The sequence below is a fragment of the Rhinopithecus roxellana genome, chromosome 10, assembly GCF_007565055.1.
Source record: "Rhinopithecus roxellana isolate Shanxi Qingling chromosome 10, ASM756505v1, whole genome shotgun sequence".
NCBI classification, from domain to species: Eukaryota; Metazoa; Chordata; class Mammalia; order Primates; family Cercopithecidae; genus Rhinopithecus; species Rhinopithecus roxellana.
Window position 1 is genome coordinate 15786627 of NC_044558.1, and position 23298 is coordinate 15809924.

General features: G+C 38.6%; 1 protein-coding gene across 1 annotated transcript in view; it reads right to left on the reverse strand.

Annotated features, from left to right (window-relative positions):
* The window catches only part of LOC104666383 (histone H4), a 47366-nt gene that overhangs the window by 16472 nt on the left and 7596 nt on the right, over window positions 1–23298 (reverse strand). Inside the window, exon 3 of the mRNA XM_030939150.1 lies at window positions 1275–1490. The gene's annotated coding sequence lies outside the window, so the exon portion shown is untranslated. The remainder of the gene's footprint in view (window positions 1–1274; window positions 1491–23298) is intronic.

Genomic DNA, 23298 nt, shown 5'->3' on the forward strand with positions numbered 1-23298 from the left:
GGGTTGGTGAAAACAAAAAGGATAAACATACCATGATCCTTCTAGAACTCAAAACTTGGATTCATGCCTGGGATTTAATATGGTATCATTTTCACATAAATCTCCAACTAGAATTATAGCTTCATTTGTTTATTCCTGGCAACAATTTCTTTGGTTGGTGACTGAGGCAAATTTTTCCGAAAAGCCCAAATCTACCATATACCAGGGATCTGCCTCTCATTGGTTTTTGAATATATGTAATGTTTTCAAACACAATGGCTTTCTCAAGTCATCTGGATTGATTGAAGGTGATAGACTGAGTTGTATGTTTCCTGTGAGACAACATTAGAGATAATACTATGCAGTTGTAGAGATAATTAATGACCAACAGGAAGTTAAAATACCTTGCAAACAGTTTACAGATAATAATAAAAAGGAAATTTTGTATGCTTCTGGGTAATTATTACATTACTCTCATATTTATAAATTGTTTTTCCAAATAGATATTTTTAGGAAGTTAACAAAGCACTGTGAGTATATGTGCCAAATCAAATAGAACAAAATTTTTACAGTGTTTCCCTACCTCAGTTCTGCTCCATATAGGCAATTTTAGGTCTTTTGTAAGTTGAAAATATAAATTGCCTTCATCACCACTTCTATGGGTTCTTCACATCTTTCACTCCAACAATATACAACTTATATTGCAATTTTGCAAAAACAAAGGAAAAAATGTCTACCATGTGACTAGCCTAAGAAGCTAGATTCTACTATCCATTCTGTGTGAAGCCATCTGCCTTGTGGGGATAATTGCAATGATCTACATTTCTCACATTGTTAGAGTTAGAAGCATGTAAAAAAGGTAAATTTTATGGTTATAAAATTGGATAGAGTTGATATATGTAACTTACATCTAGGGCTGGCACTACACATTTATTTTTTAATTCTAGAAAAATATGTAATATATAATAACATGTATCAACTGCTTGGGCGATTTTGACTGAATGAATTGTTGTAAGCAAATTACTGGTAAATGTTATTAAATGCCCATTTTACCTGCAAGAAATGAGTTTCATTTTAGCAAGCTGAAAGACCAACTTGATGAATATATTAAATGTTCACTGAGAATAGGGTATTTCCATATAGCTAGATGATACAAGTGTTAAGAAAACTGTCTGCAGTTAATTCTCCAAACTATAAGTGGAAATAAGAACTACTGCTGCACGAGCATAACATGATATGAAAGCTTAATGAGTTGTTCACTTGATATTTTTAATGCTTAAAATTTCAATCCTTACCTGGAATTTGTCTTGCCACTCTGAGCAAGTGAGTTCCCAATTAAAATCTTAAGTGTCTTTATTTGTCCATGAAAATTGTCTCTTCAGTTGGTGACTGATACAACATTCATAGTTCATTTGGAACCCAAATCCGTCATCCACCAATGTTCAGTTTCTTCTGGGGTTTGAATAGACAGGACTTTATCAAAGTCACTCACTAGAGAGCCATCACTTGCTCTGTAAGAAGATATCAAAGGATCACAGAGACTGGACCGGGTGGATGTTTTCCCATGAGATTATATTGGACATGACATGCCAAAATAAGTGATAGCCAAAGTGAGTTAGCATATACTTTCTCAAAGTAACCAAAACTGGGCCAAAACCTTTACTGGTTGGTTTCCAAAAATCACTTGGCTTCTCCCATTCCTTGGACCTTTATTCCTCATCATTCTCCTTTTACTATTTGGTCCCTGCCTTTCTACCACTCTCATTAAGTTTACATCTTCAGATTGTAGATGACCTTGCAAGCCCAATACCAGCCTGCAACAGCAACTTCCATTTACATGGGGCCTCTGGATGGAATCTGGTCCTCTGCCATTCCCTCTGCCCTGGCCCGTGGACACATTTTTCATGACCCTTCATTTCCTTCATGACAGAAGTAGCCAGACAGATTTGATGCTGCCCTTCACTGTGCTGTTTTCCCTTTCTGGAGACCCTAATAGGCAGTAGGTAGACATGAGCATGGGGGTATACAAAGGGTCAAAGATTTGACCAAGATATTTATTAGGTAAAAATGAAGAGAGCAAGGACCACCTGGTGGTGGCCATTAAGCAGACCATCCAGAGGCAAAACTCCTTCTCTGAGAGATTTAGAAGTAATTAGATGTCCCTCTTATCTAAAGCTGGCTTCGAGTACCTGACTTCTTTCCCAAAAATTTATAGGGTAACAAAAATTTCTATACATCTCTGGAATGCACACATCGAAACTCATTGTGCAACCCTTGCTGACATCAAGGCACCAAAATGTCTACAAATGCAATTATTTATTATGACCTAGGTGGGTAATATGGCCCAAAGAACCCTTAAGCTCCCTCTTCAAGGTCCATAAATGCCCCTAAGGAAAAATTCACCGTGGCATGCTCAGTCCTCTCTTGCGGAAGCGCCCCACTGCACTCTGCTGCAGTGTTATTTCCATCTAATAAAACTTTCCCTTTCAAACCTATACTGCTGTGGGTAAATTCTTCTTTTTGCCCCGAGCCTACCACCTTCCATTGCCGGGGCTCTGACACCTTGCGAAACAAATATAAAGAAGCTTTTATCAAATAAAGCTTGTGAATCAGTCACAGCATTATGCAAATTGGCCATAAAAGCCGCAAGAAAAATTTGAAGAATCCTGTTTTCATACTGGTAAATTTCAAGCTGATTTTCAATTTATGCAATACTCCTTTGAATTCAATGTTAATAATACTAATTTAACACAACAGTTAGTGAATTTACTTAATGTGGATGGGCCTAATTTTGAATCTTATATGTTTTTACTTTAAAGTTAGATCAATTCTTTAAAATGATAAACAAGTTTTGTCAATATAAATGTCCATAGTAAAAAGAAAATGGTTTTATTTTTTCTCTTTTTGGTACTTGATTCAACTATTGAAACATTCTAAAGTATGTTTGAAAAACTTGGATATGTGAAACATTTTCAACTGTAAACTTTATGAAATACAGTAAATTGAAAAACTAGTCTCCTGATTGAGATGTATGTGTAAAATACACACTAGATTTCAAAAGCTTAGTGCGATAAAATAATGTATAATGCCTCAAAGATTTGTTTCTGTTTTTGTTTTTGTGACCATCTCACTCTGTCACCCAGGCTGGACTGCAGTGATGCAATCATAGCTCACTGCAACCTTTGCCTCCGGGGTTCAAGTCTCGTGCCTCAGCCTCCCAAGTAGCTGGAATTACAGGCAAGTGCCACCATGCTCAGCTAATTTTTGTGTTTTTAGTAGAGATGGGGTTTTGTCATATTGGCCAGGCTGGTCTTGAACTCCTGACCTCAAATGATCCTCCCACCTTGGTCTCCCAAAGTGCTGGGATTACAGGCGTGAGCCAACAATTGACCTCAACAATTTTTTTTTGGTTTGGTGTTGAAATTACATTTTGGACATACTGAGTCAAGTAAAATAGATTTTTAAAATTAATTTTACCAATTTCTTTTTTTAAAATGGGTACTAGAAAGTTTTAAATTACACATGTGATTCACATAATAGCACTACATTTCAATTGAGCAGCTCTGTTCTAGATTAGTTCATGGCTGGCTCCACACAAAACATGAACTCTTTTGAAAAGACAGTTGTCTAATTTAATAGTTGATTCTTTTGAAAACCCAATTTTCTCTTTTTACAAAGAGGAACTAACTAACTAAATAAATAAATTTCAAACTGAGGCTCCTTTATTTATTAGCATTATGTCTTTTGTCAAGTTTATTAACATCTTCAGTATAAATAAGGGCAATTAGTTTATTTCATAGGAATGTTATGAGGATCAAACTAAGTAAAGCAGATAATGTACTTAGCACAGTGCTGGGTACTTAGTTAGCCCCACATCTGTGGTTAATGACTAAACCTGGAAATCAATGCTGGACATGGTCACTCATGCCTGTAATCATAGTGCTTTTGGAGGCCAGGGCAGGAGGATCGCTTGAGCCCAGGAGTTCAAGGGTGCAGTGAGCTATGATCATGCCATTGCATTCCAGCTTGGGTGACAGAATGAGACTCCAAATCTAAATAAATTTAAAATAAGAATAAAACTGTAAATCATTGAGGAACTAAACTAAAAAGTGATCATAAAAAGAAGGAATGGATTTTTAGAATGTTCAAATGGAGGCTAGATGTTAGGGTGGACAACAGAGGGCAACAGAGGGCAGGATAAGAGTAGGAAAACTCCCAAGTTTCTGCCTTTCAGGCAACAAAAAAGGAAGATTAAATCTATGAGAGAAATTATTAATTCAGTTTTAAATATGTTGAGGAGGAGGTGACTGTGGAAATTTTAGAGGAGATAATATTAGGTAGGATATCCAGGTTTGGAGCTAAGGAGATTGGTCTGAATTCTCAACAGAGACTTGGAGTCCATAGGTAAGAGGTAGAAGGTGGAGCCATGGAAAGGTGTGAGATTACCCAGAGAATGTGTTGAGACACAATATAATAAAGAGACAACTCACTGAGAAAGATAATCAGGACACCCTGGCATGTAAAAGGAAGGCAGAGCCTGTAATACTACCACTTTGGGAGGCCAAGGTGGACAGATCACCTGGGGTCAGGAGTTCATGATCAGCCTTGCAAACATGGTGAAAGCCCATATCTATCAAAAATACAAAAATATTAGCCAGGTGTGGCAGCAGGTACTTGTAGTCCCACCTACTTGGGAGGCCGAGGCAGGAGAATTGCTTGAGCCAGAGAGGCGGACATTGCAGTGAGCGAAGATTGCGGCACTGAACTCCAGCCTGGGTGACAGAGAGAGACTCCACCTCAAAACAAAACAATTAAATTAAATTAAAGGAGGGCAGAGGACAAGGATCTTGGAGAAGAGACTGAAGAGGAATAGCCTGGGAGGTAGGAGGAAAAATAGAAAAAAGATACATAACGAAAACCAAGAAAGGATGAATTTCTCAGTGTGCCCTCAAATATGTAAAAGAAAAAATATAAGAGATACACTCACCAAAATTTTCACTACCTGGTAACATTTTATTGAAGACTCACCTCTGCAGAGAGTTAAACATTTTGTACACCTGGAAGTGGTGATGGCCACATATCTCCTTTTCATCCCTTGATATGGAAAAGTCTATGGTTTCATGAGCCTAGCAGCCTTTTATCTGGTTTGCTAAAGTCTCCTAACCCCAGTTTGTTTTGCATACAGATATCTGTATCACTTTTCACAAATGTAATTAGATTCAATAACAGAAACAAAATGTATTGTTTACAATATGGCCATGAATTTGCTGAATTCTGCTTATCGAAATGCCATTGCTTAAAATAAAGAAATACGGTGTGGGAGAAAGATCTGTGGGTGAGATCTTAGAAAACCTGAATTAAAGTCCCTGCCAAAATCTGGAAGCAGAGGAATCAGGAACCTCTACAAGTGCCCCACCTGGTAACATTTTACCGAAGACTGACCTTTGCAGACAGTTAAACATTTTGTACACCTGGAAGTGGTGAAGGCCACATATCTCCCTTTCATCTCTTTTTATGGAAAAGTCTGTGGTCTTATGAGCCCAAGGTGGGGACTGCAGCACATCTGATTTGAAACCAGATTACTAGTTAAGAGGTTAAAATGTGGTATCACAAAGAGTCCACACTGAGGAATCAGGGCTTATGCTTTCTAACAAGGCTGTTTCTTCTAGAGAAACATTTTAACTAAGTGTGGTGCTGAAGTTTCATTATTATGCACTGTTTTATTTTTGTTATAGAATGAATTCCGAATCAGTATATGTGGTTCCATGGAAAAAAGACCAATTATTTTGCAATAATCTTATATAAAATCTCTCTATAAGAATTAAAGAAAGAGGAAAGAAACATGAAAGGTGGCTCGACAGCCAAGGACAGGTTTATTTTAGAGAAAACAAACCTAAGAGGGGCTTCTGGCTAAGTTAGGTCAGAACCCGCTCTCTTACAGACTGAGTTTTTAAGGATTCAGGGTGGGAGAGTTTATCAGAGGCTTGGACTGCTTCTGTGTCTTTGTTGTGTTTATCTGGGAGGGAGAGTTTTGTGTCTGTTCCCATACATCTTCCTGCAGCTGCAGGAATACCCCCCTAGTCTGCTTTTAGCTTCCCTATCTTAGTGCACCTGAAGGGAAAGGCATGTGCTTTTTAAGGCCCACCGTTTTACTGGGGCCCAATGTATGAAGGTGAAGTTTGGCAGAGACTTTCCCCGCACTTCCCCCTATACTGGAGCTGTCTTATCTTTGTTTCACTGTCTGCTCTTTCTGGCTCCTTCTTGTTAGAAGGCAAGTGATTTCCTTGAAATGCATGAGGCTAGAAAGGGAGCTGGAACTTAAAGTGGCGGTGTTTGTCTGAGATGACAGTACTCCTGCTCTGTCACTCACCCTATTGTTGAAAATGGTACAAACATCCTCCTTATCCTGCTTATTATTTAATGCATCTCTCTCTTCTGCTTTTTGATACATCCCATCAATATTTTTCTCCATATGCCATCTTAGTTCAGGTCTGTATCACTTCACATGGTTTCAAACATCAGCCTTTTATCTGGTTTGCTAAAGTTTCCTAACCTCAGTTTGTTTTGTACACAGCTATCCGTATCATGTTTCACAAATGTTAGATTCAGTAACAAAAACAAACTGTATTGTTTACAATATGGCCATAAATTTGCTGACTTCTGCTTATCAAAATGTCATTGCTTAAAGAAATAGAGTATGGAAGAAAGATCTGTGGGTGAGGATCTTAGAAAATGTGAATTAAAGTCCCTGCTATATACCATATAATAAGTTTTATTTTCCTCATTTAGGCTTTAGTTTTCTCATTTGTAAAACAAAGTAGTTTAAATAGATGATCTCCGAAGCTTCTAAATCCTGATTCTGAATATAGCTTGACTGGCCCATGGACATGCAGGTCTTCGCATTGAGTTCCCCATTAAATTCCCTGAGGCATTTTTTTTTCATTCAATAAAGTTTAAGGAACATGAATCAGTAGCGGGTCCTATGTTGGACCCTGGGTGTAGAAAAATTCCCTACCCAGAGAAACAGAAGAGAGCCATCCATCCACATATTTGTACTACATCAATATGTAATCAAGGCAGCAATAGCAGAGTTGTACACAGTGCAATGGAAGGGCAATGATAAAAAATAGCTTTGCCTGAGGATGCTAAATTAAGATAATAGGCAAGCCTACATGGTAGATACAAGAATAGAAAAACAAACAAACAAACAAACAAACAAACCTGAAAAGCAAGGAGGTGGAAAAGATTCAATAAAATGTCAGGTAGACATCTGATTAAAGTGGATTATTAAATACAAACTCCTAGTTAAGTGCAGTGAATTAAATGTATATGCTTACCTTTGCTTCTCTTTATTTCTCTAAAATGATAATGCATAGATTTAAAAAAAAAAACTGTAAAAGAGAAAAAAAGAGAAGATAATGGCAGACCAGAGATAGCAAGAAAATTGGGAAAAATTGGAAAGAATATGGACATGAGAAAATTCACTTAGAAGACTGAATAAAGATGAAAACTATGTACTCCGCAAGTTCAGGGGCGAGCCAAAAAAAAGCAGCCTCCGTTTGCATTGAGGAACTCCAAAAGTGTCACAAATTAAAAATGCAAGGTGCCTCTGAAGGTAGTTGCGCAGATAGGGCTGAAAAGAGAAGGTTTGGTTTAAAGTTGGTTTGAGAAGCAGTTAGAGCCTGTGAGGCCCACCCTTACTTCAACAGAGATGGGAAGTTTATTCTCTGGAGACACTGAATCAGAGGATTCAATGTGAAGGATAGACATCTGCTATCCTTCACACTCAGGACAGCAGAAAGGTGAGGAGGCTGAACTGAAAAGGATAGGGACTAAAAGCCTACACACTGAAAAATGGACCCCAAGCTCCATTCCACAGCTCTGGGTTTGTTTACATATCGCCTTATTATTCTACAGGCAGAAGATTCTCCTCATGGAAAACTGATACAGAAAAAAAAAAAAAAAAAAAAAAAAAAAAAAAAAAAAAAAAAAAAAATCCAAAGATACTGGCAGCTAATGATTCACTTAAAAATAAGTCCCTACCTGTTACCAAACAGAGAAAGTCATTGGTCAACCGGTAGAATTTAAGTACAAAGCTTGCAATCAGCTTTCCAGTGCCTCACGATTAAATATGAATGGGAAGCTTAAATATTATCTGGCATTTAGAGGGAAGCCTCCATTATAAAATAAAAAAAAAAAAAAAAAAAAAAAACCCGAAAAAGTACTCCAAAAAATTAAAAGTGTAAGGAAAACAATGAAGCATTAAAAAAAAAAAAAAAAATCTAAGCAGCCGCAAAGATATGAGATAATATTACAACCCCGAAACAAGTAAAACTATATGTTTATGTAAAAAGCAACATTCAAAGACCAAAGCAACATCTCACAAAGAAATAAAAAGCTATTAAAAAATTCCATTAGGATGAAAGATAAAGCTTAAGAAACTTCCAATAGTACAGCAAAAAATGCAAAGAGAGAATGAATAAAAAATAATAATAAATAATAGATTTATATTAAGAGGGAAGAGAGAAAACAGAGAAGAGAAAATTATCAATAAATAATAAGAAATAACAGGCCTACCAAGTACCCTGCACAATAAATGAAGACCTACACCAAACACAATGAAGAAATTTCAAAACACAGCTAGAAAGATACAATTCTAAAAGCTTTTAGATGTAAAAAGTCAAATACACAGGATTAGAAATCAGAATGTCTTTAAATTTCTCAATAGCTGGATGGAAACTAGCTGATATGGTTTTGACCTTTATCCCCTCCAAATCTCATGTTGAACTGTAATCCCCATGTTGGAGGTGGGACTTGGTGGGAGATGTTTGGGTCATGTGGGTGGATCCCTCATGAAGAGCTTGGTGCCCTCCCTGCAGTAATGAATTCAGGTAAGATCTGGTTGTTTAAAAGGGTGTGGCACTTCCTCAGTCTCTCTTGCTCTATCTCTCCTCCTGTGATGTGCCTGCTTCCCTTTGCCTTCTGCCATGACTGAAAGTTTCTTGAGAGCCTCACCAGAAGCAGATACCAACGCTATGCTTCCTGTACAGTCTGTAAAACCGTGAGGCAATGAAACTCTTTTCTTTATACATTACCCAGTCTCAAGTATTGCTTTATAGTGATGCAGATGGACTAACACACTAGCAGACAATAGAAAAATGTTTTCAAATTCAAAGGAAAAATGATGTTTTATACTCAAAGTATCAGTCAATTGTAAGAGGAGAATAAAAATTATTTCAGACATGCAAGTTCTCAAAGACCTAGAAACCAACCCATACAGACTGAATCAGAAGGCTTCAGAAAAAAAATTAAACATTTTTCACTTCTATAGGGGGAATTAAAGCATCAACCATGATCGATAATTTTTAACTCCAGGGAAAGCAAAAATTTTTACAAGATATTTAATCATAAAATATATGGCTCAGTTATGAATAATATTCATGTAGTTATAATAATATAAATACTTGAATACTGATCTAACCAAAAACTTTGAAATAGACTTGACAGATGGGGGTTAGAAAAGTTCATGAGTAGGTAGAAGGGAGGGATATGTAAGAGAGGTAATTTTTCCTCCTTCGTGATAGGAAGTTTATAGATGAAACCCAAAACTAAAAAGTTTAGATGTAGCAGTTGTTATATGTTATTTAGAAATATAGAGATAATTAGCAGAAGAAAAAGCTGGTTGACATCTGGAGAGCAGAAACTGGGTGTTGGGATAGGTGCAGCAAAAGATTTCTGTGTTTTATTTTGATTAAAAAAACAAGATTAAATTACAAAAAGAAACGCTAAGATTAAATGGAGAATTTCTTGTGAAAGTATGTTGAGTTCACATATTCCCACTAATCTCCAAGACTCCTAACAAAAAATAAAAGTAAAGATAAATAACAATTTACAAAGAGCTAAAAACCAAATAGCCAGAAAATGTTGGTAAATGAAAACAAGGGTCTGATGCTTTCAAAGGAGGTTTAGGTAAGAAACATAAATTCGAGCATCATCTTTAGCGAGGTGGTAAATTAATCCATTAATTTGAATGAACTCATTTTAGGACAAATAATGAATGAGGAGAGAATGAGCCTTCCTGCTAGAAACAGACTGAAGATCCAGAAACTCAAATTTTAGGGCGCGGTGTGGTGGATGGGCAGGTAACATGATCCATTAATGCCTATCATCTGAGGAGAAACTAGAAACTTACATGGGGGCCCTCTCACCTCCGAAGGAATGGCTTAAAACGAATTATAGTCCCTGCGGGAGAGGTGGCCTGTGTCAAGCTGCTGCTTACAGTGGGAAGAGAGAAGACTGGCAGCCTGCATACCAGGAGCAGGGTCATGCCAACCTTTGCTAGGTGCACAATAGCCAACAGAGCATTAAATATAAGCTATCAATTTAAGCCTGGAATGGAGCTGAGAAGCCCAGTCAGTCATGTGGGCACAATCTTAAAATAATCAGAGACACAGTAAAATTAAAGAGTATATGGAGCCCCAACGCAGAATACCATAGAGAGAGAGAAGATGCAAAACCAAGTGGCTGGGTCACGGGTGACTGACCCACGTACTTTGGTAAGGGGTTAATAGTGTGGACCCTGGAGCTACGTTATAATGATTTAAATCTTGAATCCATTGTTTACTGACGGTGTGATGCTAGCCAGTTTTACTTATCAGCCAGTGTTCTTAGCTTTCTCATCCGTAAAATAGGTGGAAAGACAGCACCTGTTCCATAGAATTTTTGTGAATCACCCTTTAAAAAGAGTAAGCACTCAGAAAATATTAACTATAAGTATACTTATATATACTATTTATACTATTAATAATTCTTGTTTTGTTATATTAGTATTTTATGAGTTCCGCAAGTAAAAAATGAAGAAAATTAAAAACAAGCAATATTGAAAAAGAAAGTGGCTGAGAATTTTCCCAAATTGAAATCCACATATCTTTTTTTTTTTTTTTTTTTTGAGACGGAATCTCCCTCTGCAGCCCAGGCTGGAGTGCAGTGGTGCAATCTTGGCTCACTGCAACCTCTGCCTCCCGGGTTCAAGCAATTCTCTGCCTCAGCCTCCCAAGTAGCTGGGATTACAGGTGCCCGCCACCACGCCTGGCTAATTTTTTTGTATTTTTAGTAGAGACAGGGTTTCACCATGTTGGCCAGGCTGGTTTTGAACTCCTGACCTCATGATCCACCTGCCTCGGCCTCCCAAAGAGCTGGGATTACAGCCGTGAGTTACTGTGCCTGGCCAAACCCACATATCTTTAAGTGTACTCGAGGCAAAACACCTTAAAGACTGAGAATCTAATGGAAAGCATGCTACTTTTTCATGCTATAGTAGCAGCTGCCAGAATTAAATAGTTCTAAAGTGCTGAGAGAAAATTTCTCTCGATCTAGAATTTCATAAATAGCTAACCTATCACTAAAAAATAAAGACCAAATATAGCCATTTTCAAACATACAAAGACAAAGAAAGTTTGCAACCTACACATTCTTGCTAAAAGAAATACTAAAGGGACCTGGTTCAGAAAGATGTCAAGTGAGTCCAGGAGAGAGAATAGGATGCAAGAAACTGTGAATCAGGTGTCAGTAAAAAATACTGGTAAATGCAATTAGCTATTGATTATAAAAAACTTAGCTTGTAGTTACTCATAATGTTTTCTTAAATTGTTTTTATATTCTTTATATATGTGTGCTGTTTAAAATTATTCTTAGCAGGCCGGGCATGGTGGTCACGCCTGTAATCCTAGCATTTTGGGAGGGTGAGTGGATCACTTGAGGTCAGGAGTTTGAGACCAGCCTGGCCAACACGGTGAAACTCTGTCTCTACTAAAAATACAAAAAAAAAAAAAAAAAAAAAAAAGGAAAGAAAACCAATTAGCTGGGCATGGTGGCACATACCTGTAATCCCAGCTGCACGGGTGGCTGAGGCACGAGAATAGTTTGAACCCGGGAGACGGAGGTTGCAGTGGGCTCAGATGGCACCATTGCACTACAGCCTGGGCAATAGAGGGAGACTCCATCTCAAAAATTAAATAAATAAATAAAAATATAAAATAAAATAAAATTACTCGTAGCAGACATTTTTTCTAATTTATTATTGTTTACAAAAAGTTTGCTTTTAGCTTTGGTTCTCCTTTTTCTAAAAGTTTTTTTTGGCTTGTTTTCTTAATGTTTTTATTTTACTGATCTCTTTTATTTTTCTTATCTTTCATTATTCTTTCTATAAATTAATTCATTTTTCTGTTTCCCTTATTTTTGAAATGGGATCTACTTTGTTGCTCAGGCTAGACTTGGACTCCGGGGCTCAAGTGACCCTCTGTCCTCAGTTTCCTGAGTAGCTGGGACTATAGATGCATGCTGCCATTCCTAGCTGTTTTCTTTCTTTTTTTTTTTTTTGAGACTGAGTGTTGCTGTGTCGCCCAGGTGGAAGTACAGTGCCACGATCCCAGCTCACTGCAACCTCCCCCTCCGGGTTCAAACAATTCTCCTGCCTCAGCCTCCTGAGTAGCTGGGACTACAGGTGTGCATCACCACGCCCAGGTAATTTTTGTATTTTTTTAGTGGACATGGGGTTTCACCATGTTGGCCAGGCTGATCTTGAACTCCCGACCTCAAGTGATCTGCCAGTCTTGGCCTCCCCAAATGCTCAGATTACAGGCATGAGCCACTGCGCTCAGGCAGAGTGGTCTTTCTAAAACAGAAATTTGGTTTATACAACTCCTCTGATTATTCTTAAATAACTTCACATTCATTCAGATGAAAATCTAAATTCCTTAACAGTGGTATAGTCACTTCCTATGCCCCTGGCACCATTTCTCCCTTTCCTCTATTAGAGACTAGGTCAGAGGTGTAGTGCATAAATTCTGGTATAAATTTCCTGACTCCTCTTTAAAGAGTACTCTTACTGGTTCTTTTTATACCCGCATTCTTTTCCTTATTTCTAGTGTTACACTTATAAAACAGTTTTGCAAATACTTGTTTTTACTATATGTAATTGTACAGACCCTGAGGCCTACGATTTGTTTCACTAGGGTATAAGAAAATGCTTGTCATATATAACATGTATGATTATGGTAAATAATAATGCGTTGAAGAAATTATTGCCCCATCTTCTTTTCCGAATCCTCTAAGGCAGCACTTGAGATTTGTACTTAGCATACATACTTGGATGTGTCAGGAATGGTAGGGTTGAATTCCCTAGTGGAATACAAATTTAATAAATTGGAGAGCAGTCATAGAACTCTTATCATGCCTGCTGGTTTCCTTTTTTTCTGTAAGCCTCTAATGGTAAGCAAATCTTGATTTTATTTCATGAGAATGTATCTTCTTTAAAGAACAAAACTATGATGTATTGAGCACCCTTATCCCAGACTGTGTGAAGCTTTTATGGCATTAGTGTAGTCACCTGAACACGATTGTATGGCCACACACCACACCTCCACTGACTCCAGCATGGGTGACATCTTTTAAGATTTCCTGTAAATAGCTGGGCATGGTGGCATACCTGTGGTTCCAGGTAGAAGACAGAAGATCAGTGTTAAAGAACACTCATGATATTCTTATAGCTTCACTTGATTAAAACAGGCACACTTGAATCAAATCCAGAAGGAACACTATTTTCTCACTACAAATACCCACCTTCATTGAACTGTTATTTTAGTGAGAAATTAACTTGTATTGCAGTATGCCTCTGAAAGTTTGGGATTTGTTCAGCATCTATAAATCTCTATAAATATTTGTAATAGAAAACATTATTTACAGTTATAAGGAACAGTTTGGAGGAAAAAGAAAATAAATTAATTTAGAAAGAAGGTGCATTTCATAAGGACATATGGGAGTTAACAAAAAAAAGTTGGTCTCAGCTGGGCATGGTGGCTCACGCCTATAATCCCAGCACTTTGGGACGCTGAGGTGGGTGGATCACCTGAGGTCAGGAGTTCGAGACCAGCCTGACCAACATGGTGAAATCCTGTCTCTATGAAAAAAAAAAAAAAAAAATTAGCCGGGTGTGGTGACATGCACCCCAGCTACCCGGGTGTAATCCCAGTTACCTGGGAGGCTGAGGCAGGAGAATCACTTGAACCCAAGAGGCGGAGTTTGCAGTGAACTGAGATTGTGCCACTGCACTCCATCCTGGGCAACAGAGTGAGACTCCATCCAAAAAAAAAAAAAAAAAAGAAAGTTGTTCTCATGGAGGTAGAGAGTAGAATGATATAGAAGCATACATTTAGATAGAAGGAATAAGTTCTAATGTTTGATTAGCACAATAGGATGACTATAGTTAACAACAGTGTATTGTATATTTCAAAATAGCTAGTAGTGAAGATTTGAAATGTTCCCAACACAAAGAAATAATAAATGTTTGAGGTGATAGATATGCTAAATACCTTGATGTGATCATTACACATTCTATGCATATACCAACAGATCACATGTACCACATAAAGTGTGTACAATTGTGTATCAATAAAAAAACTTGGAGGCTGGGCATGGTGGCTCATGCCTGTAATCTCAGCATTTTGGGAGGCCAAGGTGGGCGATCACTTGAGATCAGGAGTTCGAGACCAGCCTGACCAACATGGTGAAACTCTGCCTCTACAAAAAATACTAAAATAAGCCGAGTGTGGTGGCGGGCGCCTGTAGTCCCAGCTACTCAGGAGGCTGAGACACGAAAATTGCTTGAACCTGGGAGGCAGAGGTTGCAGTGAGTGGAGATCGTGCCACTGCACTCCAGCCTGAGCAACAGAGTGAGACCCTGTCTCAAAGAAAAACAAAAAACAAAACAAAACAAAACAAAAAAACTTTGAAAAAAGAAGGTGCATTTGTGAATTTTATTATCCAGTGAAACCAGATAAATCCAGATGTAGAGATGAATGGAATCCCCCACAAATAAGCACTGGCAATTTTAAGGGGTGAGCAAGCAAATAGAGCAAAGAAGAGTGCTTACAAACAGAGCTAAGAGAATCCAAACATGGTGTTTAGAAAAAATTGTTACCTGTGCAACATGCTATGGGCGAGGCAAATAGAAACATTCCATTCCCTGCCTCTCAGTCACATATACTCTATCTTTCTTCAGGATTACGTGGCCAAATGAAAAAGTGCGAGTTGGTTGTGACCCCCCATGAAAATGTTTTCCCTTTCGCTTTATTTTTTTCTGAAGATTAAATGTTCAAAAACCTTACTTACCCCCACACTAATCAAAGACGCATACCCTGCTATTTGGAGGAGTAAATATTATTACTGAAGTATAAATTCAAAACATTTACCAATATTTGCTTTACTATGTTCACATAACTCAATATCATGTTTCAGATTTTATAACTTTTTAGTTAAAACCTATGTACATTTTTAAATGCTCCTTTTATTTACTAGGAAAACTTCAAGTCATTTAATAAGTATTTTCAAGTTTCTGTTTAGTTCAAAAACCAAAATAAAGTGTCAGGAGAAACTGGGAAAATCTATCTGAAAAATATGACATGCTAGTTTATGGTCATAATATGTAAGATGATTCTTTAAAGCAAATTTTCAAAGACTAACATTTGTATTGAAAATAAGATGGTAAAGAACAGAAACTGACAATTCTTTTTTTTTTTTTTTTTTTTTGAGATGGAGTCTCGCTCAGTCACCCAGGCTGGAGTGCAGTGGCCCGGTCTCAGCTCACTGCAACCTCCGCCTCCCGGGTTCAAGCGATACTCCTGCCTCATCCTCCTGAGTAGCTGGGATTATAGGCATGTGCCACCACACCTGGCTAATTTTTTATATTTTTGGTAGAGATGGGGTTTCACCATATTGGCCAGCCTGGTCTCGAACTCCTGACCTCAAGCGATCTGCCTGCCTTGGCCTCCCGAAGTGCTGGGAGTACAGGCATGAGCAATTGTGCCTAGCTTGACAATTCTTAAAAAACAAAATCTAAATGACTTATGTATATATATATGAATGAATGATCAATCTTTTTATAATCATTCATTCAATAAATAACTACTGAGCCATATTATTTTTCATTTTTTCAGATGAAAAATCAAAATATCATTTTCAGATAAAAATGGTAGTTTTAAAACTATGTTACCATTAGGATTGATGAAAGCGTGAAGAAATGGGGATTTCAACACACTAACTGCAGAACTTCAAAAGGGCAAGTTAGGCCCATATTTCAAAAGCCATGCATTTCCCTTGATGTAGATATTCTACCTGTGGGTATGTATCTAAGTAAATAATCACAGAAGGTCACGGTGATTTATAAACAGTAACATTTGTTGTGGCATAATTCATAATAGCTCTCAAAAAGAGACAAACAAAATGTCAAACAATAAGAAATTGGTTAAATAAGTCATGGTGTATTTATATGATGTTTAATAAAAGTTACATTGTGGAAACGTATTTTTTGACATGGAAATATTCTTGAGATGTCGACAAGTTAAAAAGAAAAATTTTGGCCGGGCGCGGTGGCTCAAGCCTGTAAATCCCAGCACTTTGGGAGGCCAAGGCGGGTGGATCACGAGGTCAGGAGATTGAGACCATCCTGGCTAACATGGTGAAACCCTGTCTCTACTAAAAATACAAAAAACTAGCCGGGTGTGGTGGCGGGCGCCTATAGTCCCAGCTACTCGGAGGCTGAGGCAGGAGAATGGCGTGAACCCGGGAGGCGGAACTTGCAGTGAGCCGAGATCGCGCCACTGTACTCCAGCCTGGGCGACACAGCGAGACTCTGTCTCAAAAAAAAAAAAAGAAAAATTTTAAGTAATATGTATACTATTATTCTGATTATCCATTGCTTATAAATATGTTTGAAAGTTCTCCCAAATATAAACAAAGATACCATTCCACGTGAATATATTTGCATATAATATATGCTAACACATTATTAGCACATATAGTATATGCTAACACATTAATTAGCATATTTTATATGCTCATCAGCGATGACCTCTGAGTGCTGTATTTAGGAGGCTTTTAAATTTTGTTCTTTTGTGTGTCCTTTTTCTATATATTTCGCCATTTCCTCCATTAAATAACCACTGCTTTTGTAATGAGAAAATAAGCTACAAAACTGGGTTTTTAAAATTAGGTCATTGATAACCTTAGAGTAATTTCAGTATGTTGTAAGTGTGGAAGATTTTAAAATTTGAGTAGTGAGTGTGACTTGAAGTGGAGGCAATGAATGTAGACTGCCCTTCAGAGCATCTGGCAGTAAGGAGCACTAGTGAGAAACAAGGGTAAGTTTTGGGGAGGTCAGATGGAGGGAAAAGAAGATGGGGGCCGGGCGCGGTGGCTCACGCCTGTAATCCCAGCACTTTGGAAGGCCGAGGCAGGCGGATCACGAGGTCAGGAGTTCGAGACCAGCCTGGCCAACATGGTGAAACCCCGTCTGTGCTAAAAACACAAAAAGTTAGCCAGGCGTAGTGGCGGGCACCTGTAATACCAGCTACTTGGAAGGCTGAGGCAGGAGAATTGCTTGATCTCAGGAGGTGGAGGTTGCAGTGAGCCAAGAATGTGCCTCTGCACTCCAGTCCAGGTGACAGTGTGAGACTCCATTTCAAAAAAAAATTGAGGATGGGATATGAATATATTTGGAGGATAATGGGAAAAAGACAATGGGGAAAAATATTTGTACATAAATTAAGGTTATCTAGAGATACATATCTTTTCCTTATCCATGTGCCTTTGTATATACGTTCAAAGGAAATGGAAAATGCAAACTACTGTGCTCTTAATATATAATAAAACATATATAAATATGATGAAGTGTTAGAAGGTTGCATTAGGGTTCTGCAGAGACATCAATAAGATAAAGGCCAAAGAACTATCGTGGATGGTCTTCTTTATTTGTTATTATACTCTTCCTTTATGTTTACATGTTTACTGATACATAATAATCGTACATATTTAGGGAGTACATATGATGTTTTGATACATGTGTGTTTAGATTCTGATATTGAGAACAAAAGAGAGAATGGAGGGTGTCACAAGCAGTGTTTGTCACAAATAACGTGATAAAACCAAAAATAAAAGGAAACAAAGTGTAGTGATAAACTCAGGGAAATTAGAATATGCATCACCTCAAACATTTACCATTTCCTTGTGCTGAGCACATTTCAAATCTTCTCTTAGCATGGGACCCTTAGCTAACCTCAGAATCTACAGTACCATGGAACACTATCTAGACTTCTGAGAAAAAAAAAAGAGACTGAAATGTCATTAAGATAGCATTTAACAGACAGCATGAAGAAAAGATAGTCTTAGAGTGCAAAATTTCTTAGCTCCTGCAGAGCTTATAGCTTGCAGTGGACGCCAAGAATAAGTTCTCAGACTATTCCAGCTGAGTGGGGCCGGGGGCAGCTCTTCTGAGAGAGTCCGTCCCAGCATCCGTCCAAGTATTTATTGAAAGGGCTTGTTAAACCACAAACATCCACTAGATGGCCTTTTTGAGGTCGGGTCGTGAGACACCTGTGGCCTTGTAAAAGCACTCAAACTGCATTATCAGGAGGTTCTTTTCAGTATTCCTTATTACACCACGCACTCCACTCCCTGTCCTGTTTTCAGGGTCAAGGAGTTTCATGCTCATGCACAAAGAACATACACACAGTGCCTCCGTATTTTTCCATGCCCCAACCTCAAATGCCATGTACATAAGCTTGAATAAGTTGCCATGCACACCTACAGCTTCTATTACCGACATAACTCAAGGAAAAGTCTTTAAAAAGGACTATTCAATCAAAAAATAAATCAGAACACAGACTTTGAAATCAGAGAAGATGAAGAGAACAAACAGTAGTGAGCAATGATTCATCTGTTGTATATATAATTAAGTCTGAGTAGATAATGATATAGTGACTGGGAATTTGCAATGTAAATGCTAAATAAAGATGCTTGAAATAACAGAGGTACTTGGCAAGAGAAATCATAATAACAGTCTACAATTGAAGTGCTAATCTCCCTACATCTTTAAGTTGACAAGGGATACAGAGAAAGGAAACGGAAGTGATGAAAAGATGTCAACCAGAGAGTAAAGATGGAAGGTGGGGCAGTAAATATTCTGGAAGTCTCCACTTTCTGAGGTGGGAGAAGTGATGATGTGGCTGGATGTACAAGAACTGGTATTTCATAAAAGAGCAAAGAAATGTAGTTTGACTATGCATGCCGTGAAAGAGAATGTAACAACCAATGAAATAGAAAAATACACTATTACTTCTAAATTAACAAGGAAAAAAAGAGGAATACATATTCTACCAGTTTGGTATCACTTTGGGGAAATTAGTAACAGCTGAAATAACAGGGGCTTAAACATAAAAGTTTACTCTTCCCTCATGTACAATATATCTGAAGGTAGACTACCTAAGACCGATGCAGTGGCCTCATGATTTCATCAGTGTCCAGTTTCCTTTTATCTTTTTTGTTCCAATATCATTAATATTCAGTTTCCATCTTCAGTGTCATCTTATGAATGCTATATGGTCATTATTACTTCCATATTCCAAGCAGGAACAAGGAGGAAGACTGAAGCACAAAGCTTCTCTCGTCTGCATTATCCTCTGCAAGGACAGTTCGCAGTTGGACTAGAAAACCCACATTTCCCACTGAGTGCTTTACCACTCTCAATAGAACTTAGGTTCTGATACTGAGAGCAAAGGAGAGAATGGACAATGAAGGGATCACTAGCAGTTTTTGTTACAAATAGTATCTTGAAAAAACCTTCACAATAAGGCGAGGTGTGGTGGCTCATGCCTGTAATATCAGCACTTTGGGAGACCGAAGTGGGCAGATTGCTTGAGCTCAGGAGTTCAAGACCAGCCTGGGAAACATGGCGAAACCCTGTCTCTACAAAAACACACAAGAAATTAGCCAGCATGGTGGTACACGCCTGTAGTCCCAGCCACTCAGGAGGCTGAGGTGAGAGGATCACCTGAGCCCAGAAAGTCAAGGCTGCAATGAGCCATGATGGCGCCACTGCATTCAATCCTGGGCGACATTCAAGCCTGTCTCAAAAAATAAATAAAATAAAAAGAAACAATAGAAAAACACAAAGTAAGAAGGAAGGAAAAATCATATTTACAGTTTTTAAATGTGAATGAACTGAATTCTCTTATTAAAAGATAAAGACTGCCAGATTAAATGAAAAATACAAAACCACTTAAGTTGCTTAGAAATACAATTGTAACAAAATTATTTTATAAAAAGGCTGAACTCAGGAAGTACCTTCCCCAGTTTCTTCATCTTATGCTTCAAAGAGTAAACAAGAGTTCAGAGCTAATGATGATAATGAATAAAGACAACACAAAAATGTAAGTATTTAATTGAAAAATATAAAGTATTTCCTTTTCATATATCTAGTGCAGCTAATTCAATGGTTTTTCAAATTATAAGATTACTATATAATTTATCTCTAAGACAATTTGCTTTTCATCAAATTTCACAAATCCCATTTAAAAATGTAAGACAGCACAATAAGTATTATGGAAAACTTACTGATATGCATTATGTCTTAGTCTGTTCTCTGCTGATTATAACCAAATAACTGAAACTGGGTGAAAAAAAAAGAAAAGAAAGAAATCTCTTTTCTTTTTAATTTTGTGAGACAAAGTCTCACTCTGTCGCCCAGGCTGGAGTGCAGAGGTGCAGTCTCAGCTCACTGCAACCTCCGCCTCCCGGATTCAAGCAATTCTCCTGCCTCAGCCTCCCGAGTGGCTAGGATTACAGGCACCTGCCACCACACCTGGCTAATTTTTATATTTTTAGTAGAGATGGGGTTTCACCATGTTGGCCAGGCTGGCCTTGAACTCCTGACCTCAAGTGATCCTCCTGTCTAGGCCTCCCAAAGTGCTGGAATTACAGACATGAGCTGCTGCACCTGGCCTAGGAATTTATTTCTTACAGTTATGGAGTTATTAAATTTCAACAAGAGTTTTGGAAGAGACAAATATTAAAACCATAGCACACTATTATAACTTTTAAGATTGCAAGGGTGCTGTTTGTATTTTGGGGTATTATGATTTGATTGAGTTTGTAGGGAGGAATTTAGTGGTAGATTATTTTATAATTACAAAAATATGTACAAAGGATTTTAGATTTCATAATGAACAAATGTATTATCAGACGATGATCCTAATCATGATGAATTCAATGCCAGTTATTAAAAAAATACTTATTGGGTGGACTGGGTGTGGTGGTTCACGCCAGAAATCCCAGCACTTTGGGAGGCTGAGGCAGGTGGATCATGAGGTCAGGAGTTCAAGAACAGCCTGGCCAAGATGGTGAAACCCTGACTCTATTAAAAATACAAAAATTAGCTGGGCATGGTGATGGGTGCCTGTAGTCCCAGCTACTTGGGAGGCTGAGGCAGAGAATTGCTTGAACCTGGGAGGTGGAGGTTGCAGTGAGCTGAGATTGTGCCACTGCACTCCAGCCTGGGTGACAGAGCGAGATTCCGTCTCAAAAAAACAAACAAAAACTACTTATGGGTAATTAAAACATCAGCTTGTAAATGTTGCAAAGGAATGATAGGAAAACCATTGAATCTACATTTAAAATAAAGTGTGTAATGAGAGGCTTTGAGTTGTCAGAAGGAAGTGTGATATGGTTTGTCTGTGTCCCTACCCAAATCTCACCTTGATTTGTAATAATCCCCATGTATCAAGGGCAGGGCCAGGTGGAGATAATTGAATCACAGGGGTGGTTTCCCCAATACTGTTCTCATGGTAGTGAATAAGTCTCATGAGATTTAATGGTTGTAAAAATAGGAGTTTCCCTGCACAAACTCTGTTTGCCCACTGCCATGTAAGACGTGACTTTGCTCCTCCTTCACCTTCCGCGATAATTGTAAGCCCTCCCCAGTCAGGTGGAACAGTGAGTCAATTAAACCTCTTTCCTTTGCAAATTACCCAGTGTTGAAATGTCTTTATTAGCAGTGTGAGAACAGATTAATACAGTAAATTTGTACTGGGAGTGGGGTGCTGCATAAAGATACCCGAAAATGTGGAATTAGGTAATAGGCAGAGGCTGGAACAGTTTGGAGGGCTCAGAAGAATAGCTTTGGTCAAAATGCTGATAGTGATATTGACAATAAAGTCCAGGCTGAGGTGGTCTCAGATGGAGATGAGGAACTTGGGAACTGGAGCAAAGGTGACTCTTGTTATTCTTTAGCAAAGATACTGGTGGCATTTTGCCCCTGCCCTAGAGATCTCTGGAACTCTGAACTTGAGAGAGATGATTTAGGGTTTCTAGTGAAGAAATTTCTAAGCAGCAAAGCATTCAAGAGTATATTTGAATCCTGTTAAAAGCATTCAGTTTTATGTGTTCACAAAGATATGGTTTGTAACAGGAACTTATGTTTCAAAAGGAAGCAGAGCATAAAAGTAGAAAATTTGCAGCCTGACAATGTGATGGAAAAGAAAAACCTATTTTCTAAGAAGAAATTCAAGCCAGCTGCAGAAATTTTCATAAGCAATGAGGAGCCACATGTTAACTACCAAGACAATGGGGAAAATGTTTCCAGGGCATGTCAGAGGCCTTCAGGCAGCCTCTCCCATCACAGGCCTGGAGGCCTAGGAGGAAAAAGTGGTTTTGTGGGCTGGACCCTGAGCCTTGCTGCTTTGTCCTTTCTCAGGACGTAGTGCCCTGCATCCCAGCCATGGCTAAAAGGGGCCAACATACAGCTCAGGTCATTGCTTCAGATGGTGCAAGTCCCAAGTCTTGGAGGCTTACATGTGGTGTTGGGCCTAGGGTGCACAGAAGAATTGAGGTTTGGGAACCTCTGCCTAGTTTTCACAGGATGTATGGAAATGCCTGAATGTCCAGGGAGAGGCAAGCTGCAGCAGCGGAGCCCTCATGGAGAACCTTTGCTAGGGGAGTATAGAAGGGAAATGTGGGGTGGGAGCCCCCACAGACTCCCCACTGGGGCACTGCCTAGAGGACCTTTGAGAAGAGGGCCACCATCCTCCAGACCCCAGAATGGTAGATCCGTCAACAGCTTGCACCATGCACCTGGAAAAGCTGCAGACACTTGAAAATGCTAGATGGGAAAGCGGCCAGGAAGGGGTCTGTACCCTGCAAAGCCACAGGGGCAGAGCTGCCTGAGACCATGGGAAACCACCTTTACATCGACATGACCTGGATGTGAGACATGGAGTCAAAGGAGATCATTTTGGAGTTTTAAGATTTGACCACCCACTGGGTTTTGGACTTGCATGGGGCCTGTAGCCCTTTTGTTTTGGACAATTTCTCCCACTGGAATGGGTATATTTACCCAATGCCTGTACCCTCATTTTATCTAGGAAATAACTAACTTGCTTTTGATTTTACAGGCTTATAGGTGGAAGGAAATTGCCTTGTCTCAGATGAGAC